This window comes from Leptonychotes weddellii, unplaced genomic scaffold, assembly GCF_054177405.1.
Source record: "Leptonychotes weddellii isolate Sample4059 unplaced genomic scaffold, ASM5417740v2 HiC_scaffold_80, whole genome shotgun sequence".
Classification (NCBI taxonomy): Eukaryota; Metazoa; Chordata; class Mammalia; order Carnivora; family Phocidae; genus Leptonychotes; species Leptonychotes weddellii.
Window position 1 is genome coordinate 1,280 of NW_028050475.1, and position 15,997 is coordinate 17,276.

The 15,997-nt window shown below is 36.9% G+C and overlaps 1 pseudogene; it reads left to right on the plus strand.

Moving 5' to 3' along the window:
* The first annotated feature begins 3,612 nt into the window (after positions 1–3,612).
* On the plus strand, positions 3,613–6,971 carry LOC102744313 (keratin, type I cytoskeletal 18 pseudogene; annotated as a pseudogene).
* Positions 6,972–15,997: the final 9,026 nt, after the last annotated feature.

A 15,997-nucleotide genomic window follows, 5' to 3' on the forward strand; every position in this document is an offset into this window, starting at 1 on the left:
ACATATCCAATCTTTCTGACCCACCATTCAAGAAATTCTCGGATGCATCTCAGTTTCTCCATTTGGATTATTCTATAAATGGAGGCACTGAATAGGAAGCAGGAGTCTCCTCCAGTCACTGGAGGAGAACAACACAGGGTTAGTTCTCCTCCAGTGTGTAAATCTTGGTGCTATGTATCTTCAAGTCTCAGAAAATGAGTGAGGTCTTTTTCTTTACTACATCTCTACCTTAAATTTACTACTCCTGTTTTGAGTTGGCCAGAAGCATTTGATACAGGTTTTCAGCTAATTTTTGCTAATTTTATGAGATCTTTCAGCTGTGTTGTTTTGTGAGGAAAGCATGATCCCTTCATTGCAGGTGTTGGAGTCACAGCAGTTCCAGAAATCTGTGCCAGGATTTCCTGCTGAGACCCATCCTTGTGATGTGTTTCTGAAGTGATAATAGTAATAATAGCTCTAGGTGACTTGCTTCATCATCTTTTGCAGGGTTCTCCAGAAATCTGTAGACCTTTATTTTTTTAATTGGAATGAAATGTAGGGTACATTCAGACTGTCATGAGGTCTTAGAATCAGATAATATGAATTCACAATTCCCATGGAGGTGTTTTCTATATTTTATAAATATTATTTGAAAATCATCTGTTCTCTTCCTGTATATGGATCATTTTCAGGAATCAATCAGAATATTAATATCTCTCCAAACCTGCCCTCATCCCATATTTCTGTCCTTGTAAAAGAATAAAAATTAAAGTGCAGCATGGTGTAATAGATGGGGTACTAGACTGAATTGCAATTTCTGGATCCCAATCCTGATGTCTCTGCCATCATAGCAGCCATGTGACCTTGGAGGAATGACATCCCTCTGAGCTTCAGTTTCCTTAGCTTTAAAATGGGGGGAAATTAGCCTTGTTTACCTCATGCTGTTGTAATGATCAAAAGTGTTAATGTATGCAAAAATGTTTCAGAAATTATTAACTGCTATGACTGTATTCTCTCTGGAAAACAAATATAATAGCATGGTCTCCCAGGCATTTTAGGTACTCATATTCATTAATTTATAGATAACCCATTATAATTTTTGCAAAGATACTCTCTTTCAACCAGATTGTCCTTTTTGTGGTCACTGATAGTATCCAAGTCCATAGGAAGAAGACTCCAAGCCTCAAACTATGGCCTACCTCATAACAACAAATGATCACATCTGTATAGTTCTGTGTCACTCGTTTACTGTCTGTCTGTATATATGTGTCCCTTTTTTGTCAGTATCTCTTTGTAGTTTTCTTTACTTTTGGACAGATCAAAAAAGTATTCTTTTTTGCTATTATAAAAGAGTAAAGTGGAGAAACAAGATTGAAATATACCCTTTGTCCTTTGTTTCTTAAAAATAATAATGAAATAGGGCATAGCTACCATTAAGTTGATACAGATGAACATGAAAGGCTATGGCCTCAAAGAAACAGGCTTTCTACCTATACACATGTTAGCTAGAATTAATAAGTGCCCTCATTCTAGTATTGCTCTTACATTGATTGCTTTTCAGTGAGCCATCACTGTGCTATTATCAAATGAGAAAGACTAAAATCATTTTGAGAGCTTACAGGGGTTTGTTCATAAGACTAAATTAAAGCTTTTGAGGGTTTACCATGTGTGTAGACTTGAAAAGGATTGTTGTATTCAGATGTAGAGTCCCCAAGGTTGTCTACTGGTCATGGAAGCCAACAGCATAAGTGCCCACAGCAGAACCCTCTGGAAAATGTCTTTATATCAAATAAGACATTAGGTAAGCTAAAATGTCTAAGTTTGCTCATACTCCAAAATGCCCTTTAAAGCTGTATTTTCATTGATTGAACTAGCTCTGCAGTAGGTGATTTCAACAAGCTTTCACCACTGATGCTTGATTAACAAACATTTTTAGAATACCAACTACTTGTAAGACATTGTACCAGGCTCTGCAGTTGGTAGAGCTACCAAATTCCTGTCCTCAGTACCTAAGTCCTAAAGTGAACTGGGTGTAAAAGTTAGTTAAAATTAGGCTGCTTAAAAATATTTGTGTAATTTTTTAATTATAAAAATAATACATACTCATTATAACAAACATAAGCAATACAGCATCATGTAAGGTAAAATGCGAACATGCCTTCCTCCCATTAGAAAGTGCTATAAAGGTAAGATATCTTTGAGGAATCTCTTACTTGCCTGAAAGAGGTAAGAAGCCCACTTGACCTGAGGTTCTCTGAAGGTATTTCTCGTCTGTCTCACCATCTTAAATTCCTTCTAGTTATTTGTTTCTAAATATTATGAAAAATGATGAGCTCTAAGCCAGGAGGCCCAGATTATAGTCCCAGCTCTGCCATTAGTAGTTACACTAGCATTGGGATCTTGGGTAAATCTTTACTTCTCTGATATTAGTTTTTTCTAAAGGTTAAACTAGAATCAGTGACTCTCAACTTTGGTGTAAGATACTGAAAATCATATAAGGCGGTTTTTTCAAGGTATACACACCCCTGGAAATTCTGAGCACTCTGCCCCATTAAGAAATTTATAGTGAGATAGTACTCTTACTGATGAGATTATATCATATCCCTCTGATATATAAGGGTAAGAAAAAGATGTTGAACTACTAGAATAGATGATCTAATTATTTCATTCTAATTCTCTTATAATTTTCTCCTAACTGTTCCTGATTTCTATAATATAATAGCTAGGGTAGTCTTAGCCAATTAGATGATGTCTGGATGATTAAATACTCAGGATTTCAGTTTGGATGGTCAAATGAGCCTTTTCATTAACATCCATAAAGAGGCTCAGTAAGGATTAAGAACATGCATATGGTTTTAAGAAGTGAAGGCTATGAGAATTTTAACCTGTTGGCCAAGTGGTAAACTGTCAGCTCCCTTTTGTATGGCTCCTCAAAATGCCACAGGAAGATGTAGATATGCAGGCAGATGGCTCCTATTGGATCTATAGTGGATTACTTATGCAACCCTGCCTTACTCTAGATTCTACTCCTAAACCTGTAGGTCCTCTTTTGTCTCACACGTGAAGAGCTACTAGGGCTTCCTTTTTTTTCCATTCGTTCATTCAAATAAATGTTTATTAAGTACCAACTAGTTGTTGAATAAATGTTTATTGATCTCTGTTTGCACCACTAGGGACACAGAGTTGAACAAGATAAGACCCAACCCTCATCAATCTCACAGGTGGATAGTCTCAACACAGTATAGTGATATAATTAGGTAAGCACAGGGTGCTATGGGACACAGCAGCACCTGATCTACACCTGGGAGGTTCGGGAAGGTCTCCTAATAGTCTCCTGAGCTGCAACCTGACAGACGCTAAAGAGTTAGCCATGTGAAGATTTGAGGGAAGGGTAACCCAGGCAGAGAGAACATACATGTTAGAAGGCTTAAAGTAAGAGGAACTTGATTTATTTGAGGAACCGAAACAAGTTTGTATGGTTAATATAGAATCCTAAAGGGGAAGTGATAAATGAGCTGACTAGCAGGGGACAAATCATATAGGGACTTGGAATCCATTTTATAGAGCATAGAAATTATCCTAAAGGCAATGGGGAAGCACAGGATCAATGTCAAGAATAGATTTTATAGAAAATATTTTCAAATGCTAAATGCATATACTCTGATCCAGCAATTCCACTTTTACTTCTAGACATTCTCATATATAGGAAATCATTTATCAACAGTGATATTCTTTGCTGTACTATGTGAAATAGCAGAATATTGGAAATAACATAAATGTCCATTATTTAGGAAATGATTAAATTATGATAAATCTATAATGGTAACTGGTTGCTTGGGGGAAGAAAACTGTTTAAGGTTGTGGTAGGGGGAGAGTTAACTTAATTTTCATATTTCTGTATCTTTTGAAGTTTTAAAATATATGTACTACTAATTTAAAATAAGAAAATTTCATTTTTAAAAAAAATATGCATGATATGTAATTTTTCTACCCATCACCCAGATATATTAACAATAATTTTATAATATAATAACATCCCAAGTTAATTAGGAGGTGGGAAAACCCATATATTTGTGGAAAGAATATAAATTGGATTTTTTCCAGCTTTACTGAGGTATAACTGACAAAAGTTGTGTATATTTAAGGTATACAATGTGATATTTTGATATACACTGTGAAATGATTACCAAAATCAAGCTAATTAACATTTCCATCACCTCACCTAGTTCCCTCTTTTTCGTGGTGAGAACACTTAAGACTTACTCTCAGCAAATGTCAAGCATACAACACAGTAATAGTAACCATAGTCACTATGCTATGCATTAGATCTCTAGAACTTATTCATCTTGCATAACTGAAACTTTGTACCCTTTGACCAATACTTCCTCATTTCCCCTAACACCCAGCTCCTAGCAACCACCATTCTGCTCTGCTTCTATGAGTTTAATTTTTTTACATTCTACATATAAGCAATATCATGCAGTATTTGTCTTCCTGTATCTGGCTTATCTCATTTAGGGTAATGTCTTCCAGGTTTATCTGTGTTGTTGTAAATGGCAGGATTTCCCTCTTTTTTTAAATCTGAATAATATTTCATCACGTGTGTGTGATCAAATTTTCTTTTTCCATTCATTTGACACTTAGGTTGTTTCCATATCTTGGCTGTTATGACTAATGCTACAACAAACATAAGAATGCAGATATCTCTTCAAGATACTGATTTCATTTTCTTTGTATATACACCCAGAAGTGAGGTTGCTGAATCATGTGGTATTTCTACTTTCAATTTTTGAGGAACCTCTTTTCCATAATGGCTGTACTGCTTTACATTCCTACCAACAGTGCACAAGGGTTCCCTTTTCTCTACATCCTAACCAACACGTGTTGTCTCTTATCTTTTTGATGATAGTCATCCTAACAGGTGTGAGGTAACATCTCATTTTGGTTTTGATTTGCATTTCCCTGATGATGAGGGATGTTGAGCATCTTCTTACATATCTGTTGGCCAATTTTATGTCTTCTTTGGAAAACTGTCTATTCAGGTCCTTTGTCCATTTTTAAATCAGGTTATTATTATTTATGCTATTTATTATTATTATTTGCTATTGAGTTGTTTGAATTCCTTACATATTTTGGATACTAACCCCTAAACAGATGTATATTTCCCCCATTTCTTAGGTTGTCTCTTCAGTCTGTTGATTATTTCCTTTGCTGTGCAGAAGCTTTTCAGTTTGATGCAATTCTGCTTGTCTTTTTTTGCTTTTGCCACCTGTACTTTTGAGATCATATCCAAAAAATTATTGCCCTGACCAATGTCAAGAAGCTTTTTCCTGGTAGCCTGAGCCTGAGCCCTGGCCTCTTGACTTCCTCCCTGAACAGATGAGCTTCACTACTCACTCCACCTTCTCCTCCAACTATTGGTCCCTGGGCTCTATGCATTCGCCCAGCCATCAGGTCTGGCCTGTCAGCCGTGTGGCTAACACTTATGCAGGAGCTAGGGGCTCAGGCTCCTGGATCTCTCTGTCCTGCTTCACCAGCTTCCAGGGTGGCTGGAGACCTGGGTGCCTGACCACAGGGATGACTGGGGATCTGGTGGGCATAGGGGATATCGAGGGTGAGAAGAAAACCATGAAAGACCTGAATGACCATCCATCCTCCTACCTGGAGAGGGTAAGGAGCCTGGAGGCTGATAATCAGAGACTGGAGATCAAAATCTGAAAACACCTGGAAAAGAAGGGACCACAGGTCAGAGACCGGGGGCATTACTTTAGGACCATCAAGGAGTTGAGGGCTCAGATCTTTGCAAGTTCTGTGGACTGTGTCTGCATTGTTCTGAAAATTGACAATGCCTCTCTTGCTACTGATGACTTCAGAGTCAAGTATGAAACAGAGCTGGCCATGCACCAGTCTGTGGACAGTGACATCCATGGGCTCTGCAAGGTCATTGAAGACGTCAATGTCACTCAGTTGCAGCTGGAGATGGAAATTGACTCTCAAGGAGGAACTGTTCTTCATGAAAAAAAAACCATGAGGAAGAAGTAAAGGGTCTGCAGACCGAAATTGCCAACTCTAGGTTGACCATGGAGTTGGATGCCCCCAGTCTCAGAACCTCAGCAAGATCATGGTGGACATCCAGGCCCAGTATGACAAGCTGGCTGAGAAGAACTAAAAGGAGCTGGACAAGTACCAGGCTGGCCTCAACAGATTGAGGAAAGCACTGTAGTGATAACCTCACAGACCAATGAGATAGGAGCAGCTGAGATGATGTTCATGGAACTGACACATATGGCTCAGTCCTTGGAGATGAAGGCCAAGTTGGAGGCTGAAATCACCACCTACTGTTACCTGCTGGAAGACAGAGAGAGGGCTTCAATCTTGGTGACACCCTAGACAGCAACAACTCCATGCAAACCATCCAAAAGACCACCACCTACAGGATTATGGAGGGCAAAGGGGTGTCTGAGACCAATGACATCAATTTTGAGGCTTTGAAGCAGCCTGTACTCTTTCGGGAGCAGGAGGCCAATAAAAAGTCAGAGGTCAAAAAAAATTTTTTCCCTATGTTTTCTTCTAGTAGTTTTACAATTTCAGGTCTGTGTTTAACTCTAATCCATTTTGAGTTGATTTTTGTATATGTTGTGAGATAAGTGTCCAATTTCATCCAGTTTCATTTTTGTGCATATGGATGTCCAGTTTTCCCAGCACCATTTATTGAAAAGACTATCCTCTCCCCATGGTGTGCTCTTGGCATCCTTGTTGAAGATTGGTAGCCTGTAAATTCATAGATTTATTTCTGGGCTCTCTATTCTGTTCCATTCATCTATATGACTGTTTTTATGCCAGTACCATACTGTTTTGATTACCATATCTTTGTAATATATTTAGAAAACAGGTAATGTAATGCCTTCAGCTTTGTTCTTTTTGCTTAAGGTTGCTTGGACTATCTGGGATCTTTTTGTGGATCCATATGAATTTTAGGATCATTTTTTCTATTTCTGTGAAAAAAAATGTCATTGGAATTTTGATAGAGCATGAAATCTATAGATGGCTTTGAGTAATATGAACATTTTAACAATATCAATTTTTCCAGTCCAAGAACACAGGGTATCTTTCTACTTTTTTGTGTATCTTTTTCAATTTCTCTCATCAGCATTTTATAGTTTACAGTGTAGTGATCTTTTACTTCCTTGATTAAATTTATTCCTAACTATTTTGTTCTTTTTGATGCTATTGTAAATGGGATCTTTTTCTTAATTTCTTTTTTAATAGTTCATTGTTATTGTATAGAAACAAAACTGATTTTTGTATGTTCACTTTGTATCCTGTATCTTTACTGAATTCATTTATTATTTCTAACAATTTTTTGGTGGAGCCTAGAGTTTTCTATATGAAATATAGAAAATATATCATCAGCAGAGACAATTTTACTTTTTTCTTTCCATTTTGGATGCCTTTTATTTATTTTTCTTGCCTAGTTGCTCTGGCTAAAGGATTTCAAGTACTATGTTGAAAGAAGTGGCAAGAATGGGTATCCTTGTCTTTTTCCTGATCTTAGAGGAAAAGCTTTCAGCTTTTTACTGTTAAGTGTGATGTTAGCTGTGGGCTTGTCATATATAGCCTTTCTTATGTTGAAATACATTCCTTCTATACCTAATCTGTGAAGAGTTTTTATCATGAAAGAATGTTGAATTTTGTCAAATGCTTTTCTGAATCTATTGAGATGATCATATGATTTTTATCCTTCATTCTGTTAATGTAGTATACCATATTTGAGAATATAAATTATTACACCCATTTTGGATATTAATATAACTCTCTAGTCAAATTAAACATTCAGATACCTTTATAATCCAGCATTTACAGTTTGGGGAATCTATCATACAGAAATAAGAACACTGGCACATAAGTCATATATACAAGGATATTTATTATAGGACTGTTTCAGTGGCAAAAAGAGGGATAACCCTAGTATCTATAAACAAGAAAATGGTTGAATAAATTATGACATAACCATACTATTGAATACTATGCAGCTATTAAAATGAATATGTTGCAGTTTCATATATGGACTTAAAAGAATAGCCATATTCCTTTGCTAGGTAATAAAAATTAAGTTTCAGAGTAATGTGTAAAATATAATCCCATATTTATAAAAAAAAGAAAGATTTTGGGGCGCCTGGGTGGTGCAGTCGGTTAAGCATCCAACTCTTGATTTTGGCTCAGGTCATGATCTCAGGGTCCTGAGGTCAAGCCCCACACTGTGCTCTGCACTCTGGGCAAAGTCTGCTCAGGATTCTCTCTCCCGCCCCCTTTGCCCCTCCCCCTGCTTGCTCACTCTCTTTCTCTCTCTCAAATAAATAAATAAATAAAATATTTTTAAAAGAGAAAGATTTTAACTCCCTAGAAATGTTTATAAATATAGATATCTGGATATAAACATAGAAACAGATGTGGGAAGCAGAAGCACCAAATTCTGAATTATTGATTACATCAGGTGGAAAGAGGTTGGATGGGAAAGGGATAACTCTTAAGTGGTTCTTTATATAGTTCTGTACTGTTTGATTTGTTACAATAAGTATGTTACTATAATTTATTAAAAATATAGTGAAGAAAAAGTGGAGAAAATGGAGAGAAAAATGGACTAGATGGGGCATAAGGGAGACAAAGAAGGCAGTTGGGAGGCTGGTGTAATGATATACATAAGAAATGATGGTGGCATAATTAGAGTAGCATCAATGGAAACAGAAGTAGACAGATTTACTTAGCGGGTAGAAAAAAAGTTAGGACTTGGTGATTTGATTGAAGGGAGAAAAAGAGGAGTAAAGGAAGCCACCCAGGTTTCTGGCAAAGTGCTATACTATTCATGGAGATAATGATCAGAAAAGGAAGATGTGTGGTTTTAAATAGGTTTTGAGTTTCAGGTACCTGTGGGAAATTCAAGAGGAGAAATCTTGTAAGCAGTTGGGGATATGCACCTGAAGCTCAGGAAAAATATCTGGGCTGGAAATATAGAAATGGAGATCATTAGCTAGGTTAGGACTCTCTCAGTTGCAAGAGACAGCTGGCCTAACCTGGATTAAATTTTTTTTAAAGAAGAGGGCATGGGATTTATTGGCTCATTTAACTGTAAAGTCCTTGATGAAGCTGGCTTACGATATAGCTGAACCTTGAAGATCAAATGATGTCATCAGGACTCTCTCAGCTCTGCTTTCCTTTGTATTAGCCTCATTCTTCAGGCAGGTTCTCCCTATAAAGTGGCAAAAATAGCTACTAGCAGCTCTAGCTTAAAATTATCCAACTTAGCAAAACCAATGGAAAGATTGTGTTTCACCCATCTACTGAAATCAGTAGGAAGGATGTTGTTGACAACATTGGTGAGAGCAGTTTTAGTAGAGTAATAGGGACAGAAAGATTGAGAGTCAAGTTAGATGAATAAGTAGAAAATAGCAAATATAAATGAAAGGGAGGGAGACAACAGAGTAATAGAGATTTATTAACCATCTACTATGTGCAAGGCACTGTGCTACATTACATGCAGGGATACAAAAATGAGTAAGATAAAGTTCCTTAGTTCTGGAAGCCCATGATCTTCATAAAAAAAGAGAATCTTATAAATAATTCCCAGAGGTGATAAGTAATTATATGCAGGTGTAAGATTGCAGTGGAAGCATAGAGGAGGGAGCCGCAGAATGGCCAATCAAATACATTAAATACATCTCCAAGAAGTGCATAATGGCTGGCACATACTAGGTGTGATACATGAATGGATAAGGTGACATTTGGACTGGATTTTGGAGGATGAATAAGACTTTGATGAAGACAAGTAGAAAGTGCATTTCTGACAAAGGTAACAGTAAGTGCAAAGGCTAACCAAATCCCCTAGGTTTGTTGGCTCTCCTTATGGCTTAAAAAAAAAACAAAAACAAAAAAAAACCTGGTATGTAACATAGGAGTTTGGAGAAGTACTGAGGGAAGCTGCAACTGTTGGGCAGAGAAAATGTGACAAGAGCCCAGAACTGCTTGAGAAGGTTTCAAATGCCCACTTAGGCATATGATAAATGGCATTTTAATCCCAAATTATCTTGGCATCTTCCCCACCTCACTGTATCTTTCTTCTACCCTCCATACACTTGAGAAAGAAATATTAGCAAGGCCAACACAACTCTTGCTTTTTACTAAATACAAGACATATAAGCCATGTGTAACGGTTTTTAACTTTGGTAGCAGTTTTAATTTCCCTGATACTCTATTTATGAATCTCTGGTGCAAGGTAGCAAAATACGTTTAGAACCTCAATATAATTTAGAATCAATGATTGATCCTACTTTCTTGTTTAGGACTCTAAGCTGACTTAGAAGACATAGATCCTATGCCATTAACATGTTCAGAAATGTAGAGAGAGCTATTTTTGAAATAATTAAGTGCCAAGGATGTTTTGCTATAGACTTGAGTCTTGGCTGCATTTTAGTACTGCTTCCAGTATACAGCCCCTTTAATGAATCTAGTACTGTGGTACTTTAGGTCAGTTCTTTAGAGTCTAGCCTAACTTAGGTTCTATATACTCCAGGCCAGGGTTCTAACCAATGTATGCTATTTAGCAAATGGTGAACTAGATAGAAGGTGGCTTTGTGCAGATCTCTTCTCCCTATAGCAAAAAAACTCATGGGCCTGGCCTGCTGCCAGAAAGTTAGTAGTGTCATCTTTATAGACGAAATTCAGTGCATCATTATCTTACATTGTGCCAGAAGAGAGGGAAGAAGATTGACTTGGTAAATCACTATATTTTGATCCTAATCTGTTTAGAAATATGATTTCTTAAAAAGGAAATGGAAAAAGAATGTGTTTCTCATGATAGCTTCACAGTATCTCCTGAGAGGATGTTCAGTTATTGTAAATACAGCAATTTGATTCTCTCCTCAAATTTCAGATATATTTCATCTCTTTAAAAAAATAAACTACATTGAAATGATCAAATTTTAAAGTATGATTTGCATGCTTTCAAAAATGAAATTTTATATTTCAGGTCACACATTTAAATCTCTGTTTTGTTCAAAAGAAAAAAAAAACAAACTTCTTGCATGAGTCACAGTCATTGGTTTGTATAGTGCATTATCTTTACAAGTCATCTCCAAAGCTCTTTATAAACATAGGTTTACACTATAACCTATTTAAAGGAGAAGGGTATATTTGTGATACAAATATATTAACTCAGAGGTTGCTTTCAAGTTTCAGTTCAGAATTTTGAATCTAATCTTATTCCCATCCCCTAACATAGTATGCAAAAATCCAGAAGCTATCAGAAATAAGGCCCAAATTTAGTACAGTAAAGCTCCCAGTGCATGGATAAAATATACCTACAAGAAAGAAAAATTCAGTTGATATTAATAAGCAATCTTTCTAACCCTTAATTTCTCTCTCAGACAGCTTGAGGTAAAGAAAAAACATAGAATTTAAAGCCACATATACCTGATTTCAAATTTGAAATCACAGAGACTTGGGGCACCTGGCTGGCTCAGTCGGTTAAACATCCCACTCTTGATTTCGGCTCAGGTCATGAACTCGGTCTTGAGATCAAGCTCCACGGCAGGCTCCATGCTCAGTGGGGAGTCTGCTTCTCTCCCTCTCTTTCCCTCTGCCCCTACGCCCACTCCCACTCTCTCTCTCTCTAAAATAAATAAATAAGGGGCATCTGAGTGGCTCAGTCGGTTAAGTGCCTACCTTCAGCTCAGGTAGAAACAGAATATATTGGTTGCCAGAGGCAGAGGGTGAGAGATTGGGGAAATGGGTGAGGATGGTCTAGAGGTACAAATACCCTGTTATAAGATTAATAAGTCCTGGGGATACAATGTACAGCTTGGCAACTATAATTAACAATTCTGCATTGTATATTTGAAAGTTGCTAAGAGAATAGATCTTAAAAGTTCTTATCATAAGAAAAAATATTTGTAACTATGTGTAGTGATGGATATTAACTAAAATTATTGTGGTAATCATGTCACAATATATACATATATCAAATCATAATCTTGTACACCATAAACTAATGTTATATGTCAATTATATCTTAATAAAACCAGAAAAATAAAATAAAAACAATATGTATGTATTAAATGCATTTAAGAAACAAATCACCTTGGACCTATCATAATGAAAAACCTATTTGAATGCTGAAAAAAGTAATTCCCAAAATATTAAATATAGCATAATAACCATTATATAGTTACAAACAACTAAGAGGGTTTTTTTTTAAAAAAAAAAGCTTTTTAGGAATACATATAAATGTGATACAATTATATGAATAGGAAGTTGAAAAAATGATGACCACTGGATTCAGGATAGTTTACCTTTGGTGGGGGAGAGATAGGGAGATGAGAGTGAGAAGGAACTGCGTGATTGAATGTAAGTTTTTATAAAGTCCTAGTTTTTGTTTTGAGTGATTCGTTCCCAGGTGCTTGTTACACTGTTTTTTAAAACTAACTAAATAGGGGAAGGAAAGGAAAAATAAAATAAGATGAAAATTGAGAGGAAGGCAAACCATAAGAGATGCTGAACTCTAGGAAACAAACTAAGGGTTGCTAGAGGGGAGGTGAGTCAGGGGAAGGGATAATTGGATGATGGGAATTAAAGAGGACACTAGATATAATGAGCACTGGGTGTTATTTGCAGCTGATGAATCACTACATCCTACCTCTGAAACTAATAAAAAAACTAAATAAATAAAGTGAATTACACATAAACCAGTGTGAATTAAGATATGCTGTAAGTGTAAAATACATACCAGATTTCAAAGACTTTGTACCAAAAAGAGCAATGTAAAACATCTTGTTAATATATATTTACATTGATTACATGTTGAAATTATATTTTGGATATGTTGAGCTAAAATTTAATATTAAAATTAATTTTACTTTTTTACTTTTTAATATGGCTAATAGAAAATTTAAAATTACATGTGTGGCTCAAACTTGTGGCTTACATTATATATTTGTTTGACAGTGGTGGTATAAGAATTCTACAGCACTAGTCTTTATATTTATAGCCAGCTGTTTTCAGACTAGCTATTTAGTTTGTCTTTTTAGGATTAATAATTCTAATTTATTTTATTTTTGGCTTCTGAAATCTCAACTGAAAGGGTTTTTTTAAAGATTTATTTATTTTAATGTTGCCATTACAACTCTTAGAAAGAAGAAAACCTTCTGAGTTCCAACTCCTTGGTTGCTTAAAAGTAGTTCCCAAGAGTCTGAGATGCTATTTCTATTTTTCAGAGTCATTTTTTGTAATTTTTGTAAAACAGAAGAACCTGTTTTGTAAATAAAAATCATCCTAAGTAAAAAAATAAATAAATATTTATTTATTTTAGAGAGAGAGAGAGGGCATGAGCAGGGGAAGGAGTAGAGGGAAAGGGGAAGCAGAATCCCCACTGAGCAGGGAGCCTGATGCTGGGCTCAATCTCAAGATCCTGAGATCATGACCTGAGCCGAAACCAAGAGTCAGATGCTTAACCGAGTGAGCCACCCAAATGAAAGTTTTAATAAATAGGAAAGCAATGCATGCTCCCTCTTGAAAAAAGTTAAGCATTAGAGAAATTTGATTTAACACAGGAAAGTAACACCACAACCTCAGTTTCCAGACATAGCCACTATTAACAATTAAGTAGCTTTCTAGGTATGTGTGCTTTTAAGATTTTAGAACCTGAGCATGAGTTATCCCTCTCCTTTCAAGCATTCTCTGTGCCAGAGAAGCAATGGAAGTTCATAGCTTGGTTTTGTGCCAAGCAAGAACTAAATCACTGATTCCTACCTCCCATGTTAGCTGGATTTTGGATTTCTTTCCCTGGCCAAAACTCTTCTCCTCCCCAAAAGAAATGCCATTTGGCATATATTTATACTAAAAGCTAAAGTGACCTGAAATTAATTTTTCAAGAATTTCCTAATTTTCCTGGAAAAAATCAGAGAGCCAATGGAATATTGTAAAACCAGAATTAAGAATCACTGTTTCAATGTATTGATCTCCAACAAAGTACCTGATCATCTCTCCTCCATTCTCTCCCCCAGCCCTAGGCAAACACTAATATATTTTCTGTCTCAATAGATTTGCCTATTCTGGACATTTCATGTTAATGGATTCATACAATGGTCTTTTGTGTCTGACTTATTTCTCTTAGCATAATGGTTTCAAGGTTCATCCATTTTGTACCATATATCAATATTTCGTTCCTTTTTTGTGGTAAAATATATATAACATAAAATTCACCATTTAACCATTTTTTTAAAGATTTTATTTATTTATCTGACAGAGAGAGACACAGCGAGAGAGGGAACACAAGCAGGGGGAGTGGGAGAGGGAGAAGCAGGCTTCTGCCGAGCAGGGAGCCCGATGCGGGGCTCAATCCCAAGACCCTGGGATCATGACCTGAGCCGAAGGCAGACGCTTAACAACTGAGCCACCCAGGCGCCCCACCATTTAACCATTTTTAAGGATACAATTCAGTGGTATGAATTACATTCACAATGTTTTGCAACTGTCACTACTCTCCATTTCCATAACTTTTTTATCCTCCCAAAGAGAAACTCTCTATCCATTAAACTATAGCTCCCCTTTCCCCACTCCCACCAACTACTGGTAACCACTCTTCTAATTTCTGTCTCTATGACTTTGCCTATTCTAGGTACCTCATATAAAGATACCTAGAATATATATATACATTCTATATATATGTATATAGAATATATATATACATATAAATGTAAAATCATACAATATTTGTCCTTTTGTGTCTGGCTCATTTTTTTATAGTTTTTTTTTATTATTATTATGCTATGCTAATCACCATACATTACATCATTAGTTTTTGTTTGTTTGTTTGTTTGTTTTAAAGATTTTTTTATTTATTTGACAGAGAGAGACACAGAGAGGGAACACAAGCAGGGGGAGTGGGAGAGGGAGAAGCAGGCTTCCCGCGGAGCAGGGAGCCCGATGTGGGGCTCAGTCCCAGGACGCTGGGACCATGACCTGAGCCGAAGGCAGACGCTTAACAACTGAGCCACCCAGGCGCCCCTCATTAGTTTTTGATGTAGTGTTCCATGATTCATTGTTTGTGTATAACACCCAGTGCTCCATGCAGAACGTGCCCTCTTTAATACCCATCACCAGGCTAATCCATCCCCCCACCCCCTCCTGTTTAGAACCCTCAGTTTGTTTTTCAGAGTCCATTGTCTCTCATGGTTTGTCTCCCCCTCTGATTTCCCCCCCTTCAATTTTCCCCTCCTGCTATCTTCCTCTTTTTTTTTTTTCAAAGATTTTATTTATTTGACAGAGAGAGACGCAGCAAGAGAGGAAACACAAGCAGGGTGAGTGGGAGAGGGAGAAGCAGGCCTCCCGCAGAGCAGGGAGTCTGATGCAGGGCTCGGTCCCAGGACCCCAGGATCATGACCTGAGCCGGAGGCAGACACTTAACCACTGACCCACCCAGGCGCCCTTTCTTCTTCTTCTTTTTTTTTTTTTTTAACATATAATGTATTATTTGTTTCAGAAGTACAGGTCTGTGATTCAACAGTCTTACACAATTCACAGCGCTCACCATAGCACATACCCTTCCCAATGTCTATTACCCAGCCACCCCATCCCTCCCACCCCCCACCACTCCAGCAACCCTCAGTTTGTTTCCTGAGATTAAGAATTCCTCATATCAGTGAGATCATATGATACATGTCTTTCTCTGATTGACTTATTTCGCTCAGCATAATACCCTCCAGTTCCAACTATGTCGTTGCAAATGGCAAGATTTCATTCATTTGATGGCTGCGTAATATTCCATTGTATATATATACCACATCTTCGTTATCCATTCATGTGTCGATGGACATCTTGGCTCTTTCCACAGTTTGGCTATTGTGGACATTGCCACTATAAACATCGGGCTGCGTGTACCCCTTTGGATCCCTACATTTGTATCTTTGGGGTAAATACCCAGTAGTGCAATTGCTGGATCATATGGTAGCTCTATTTTCAACTTTTT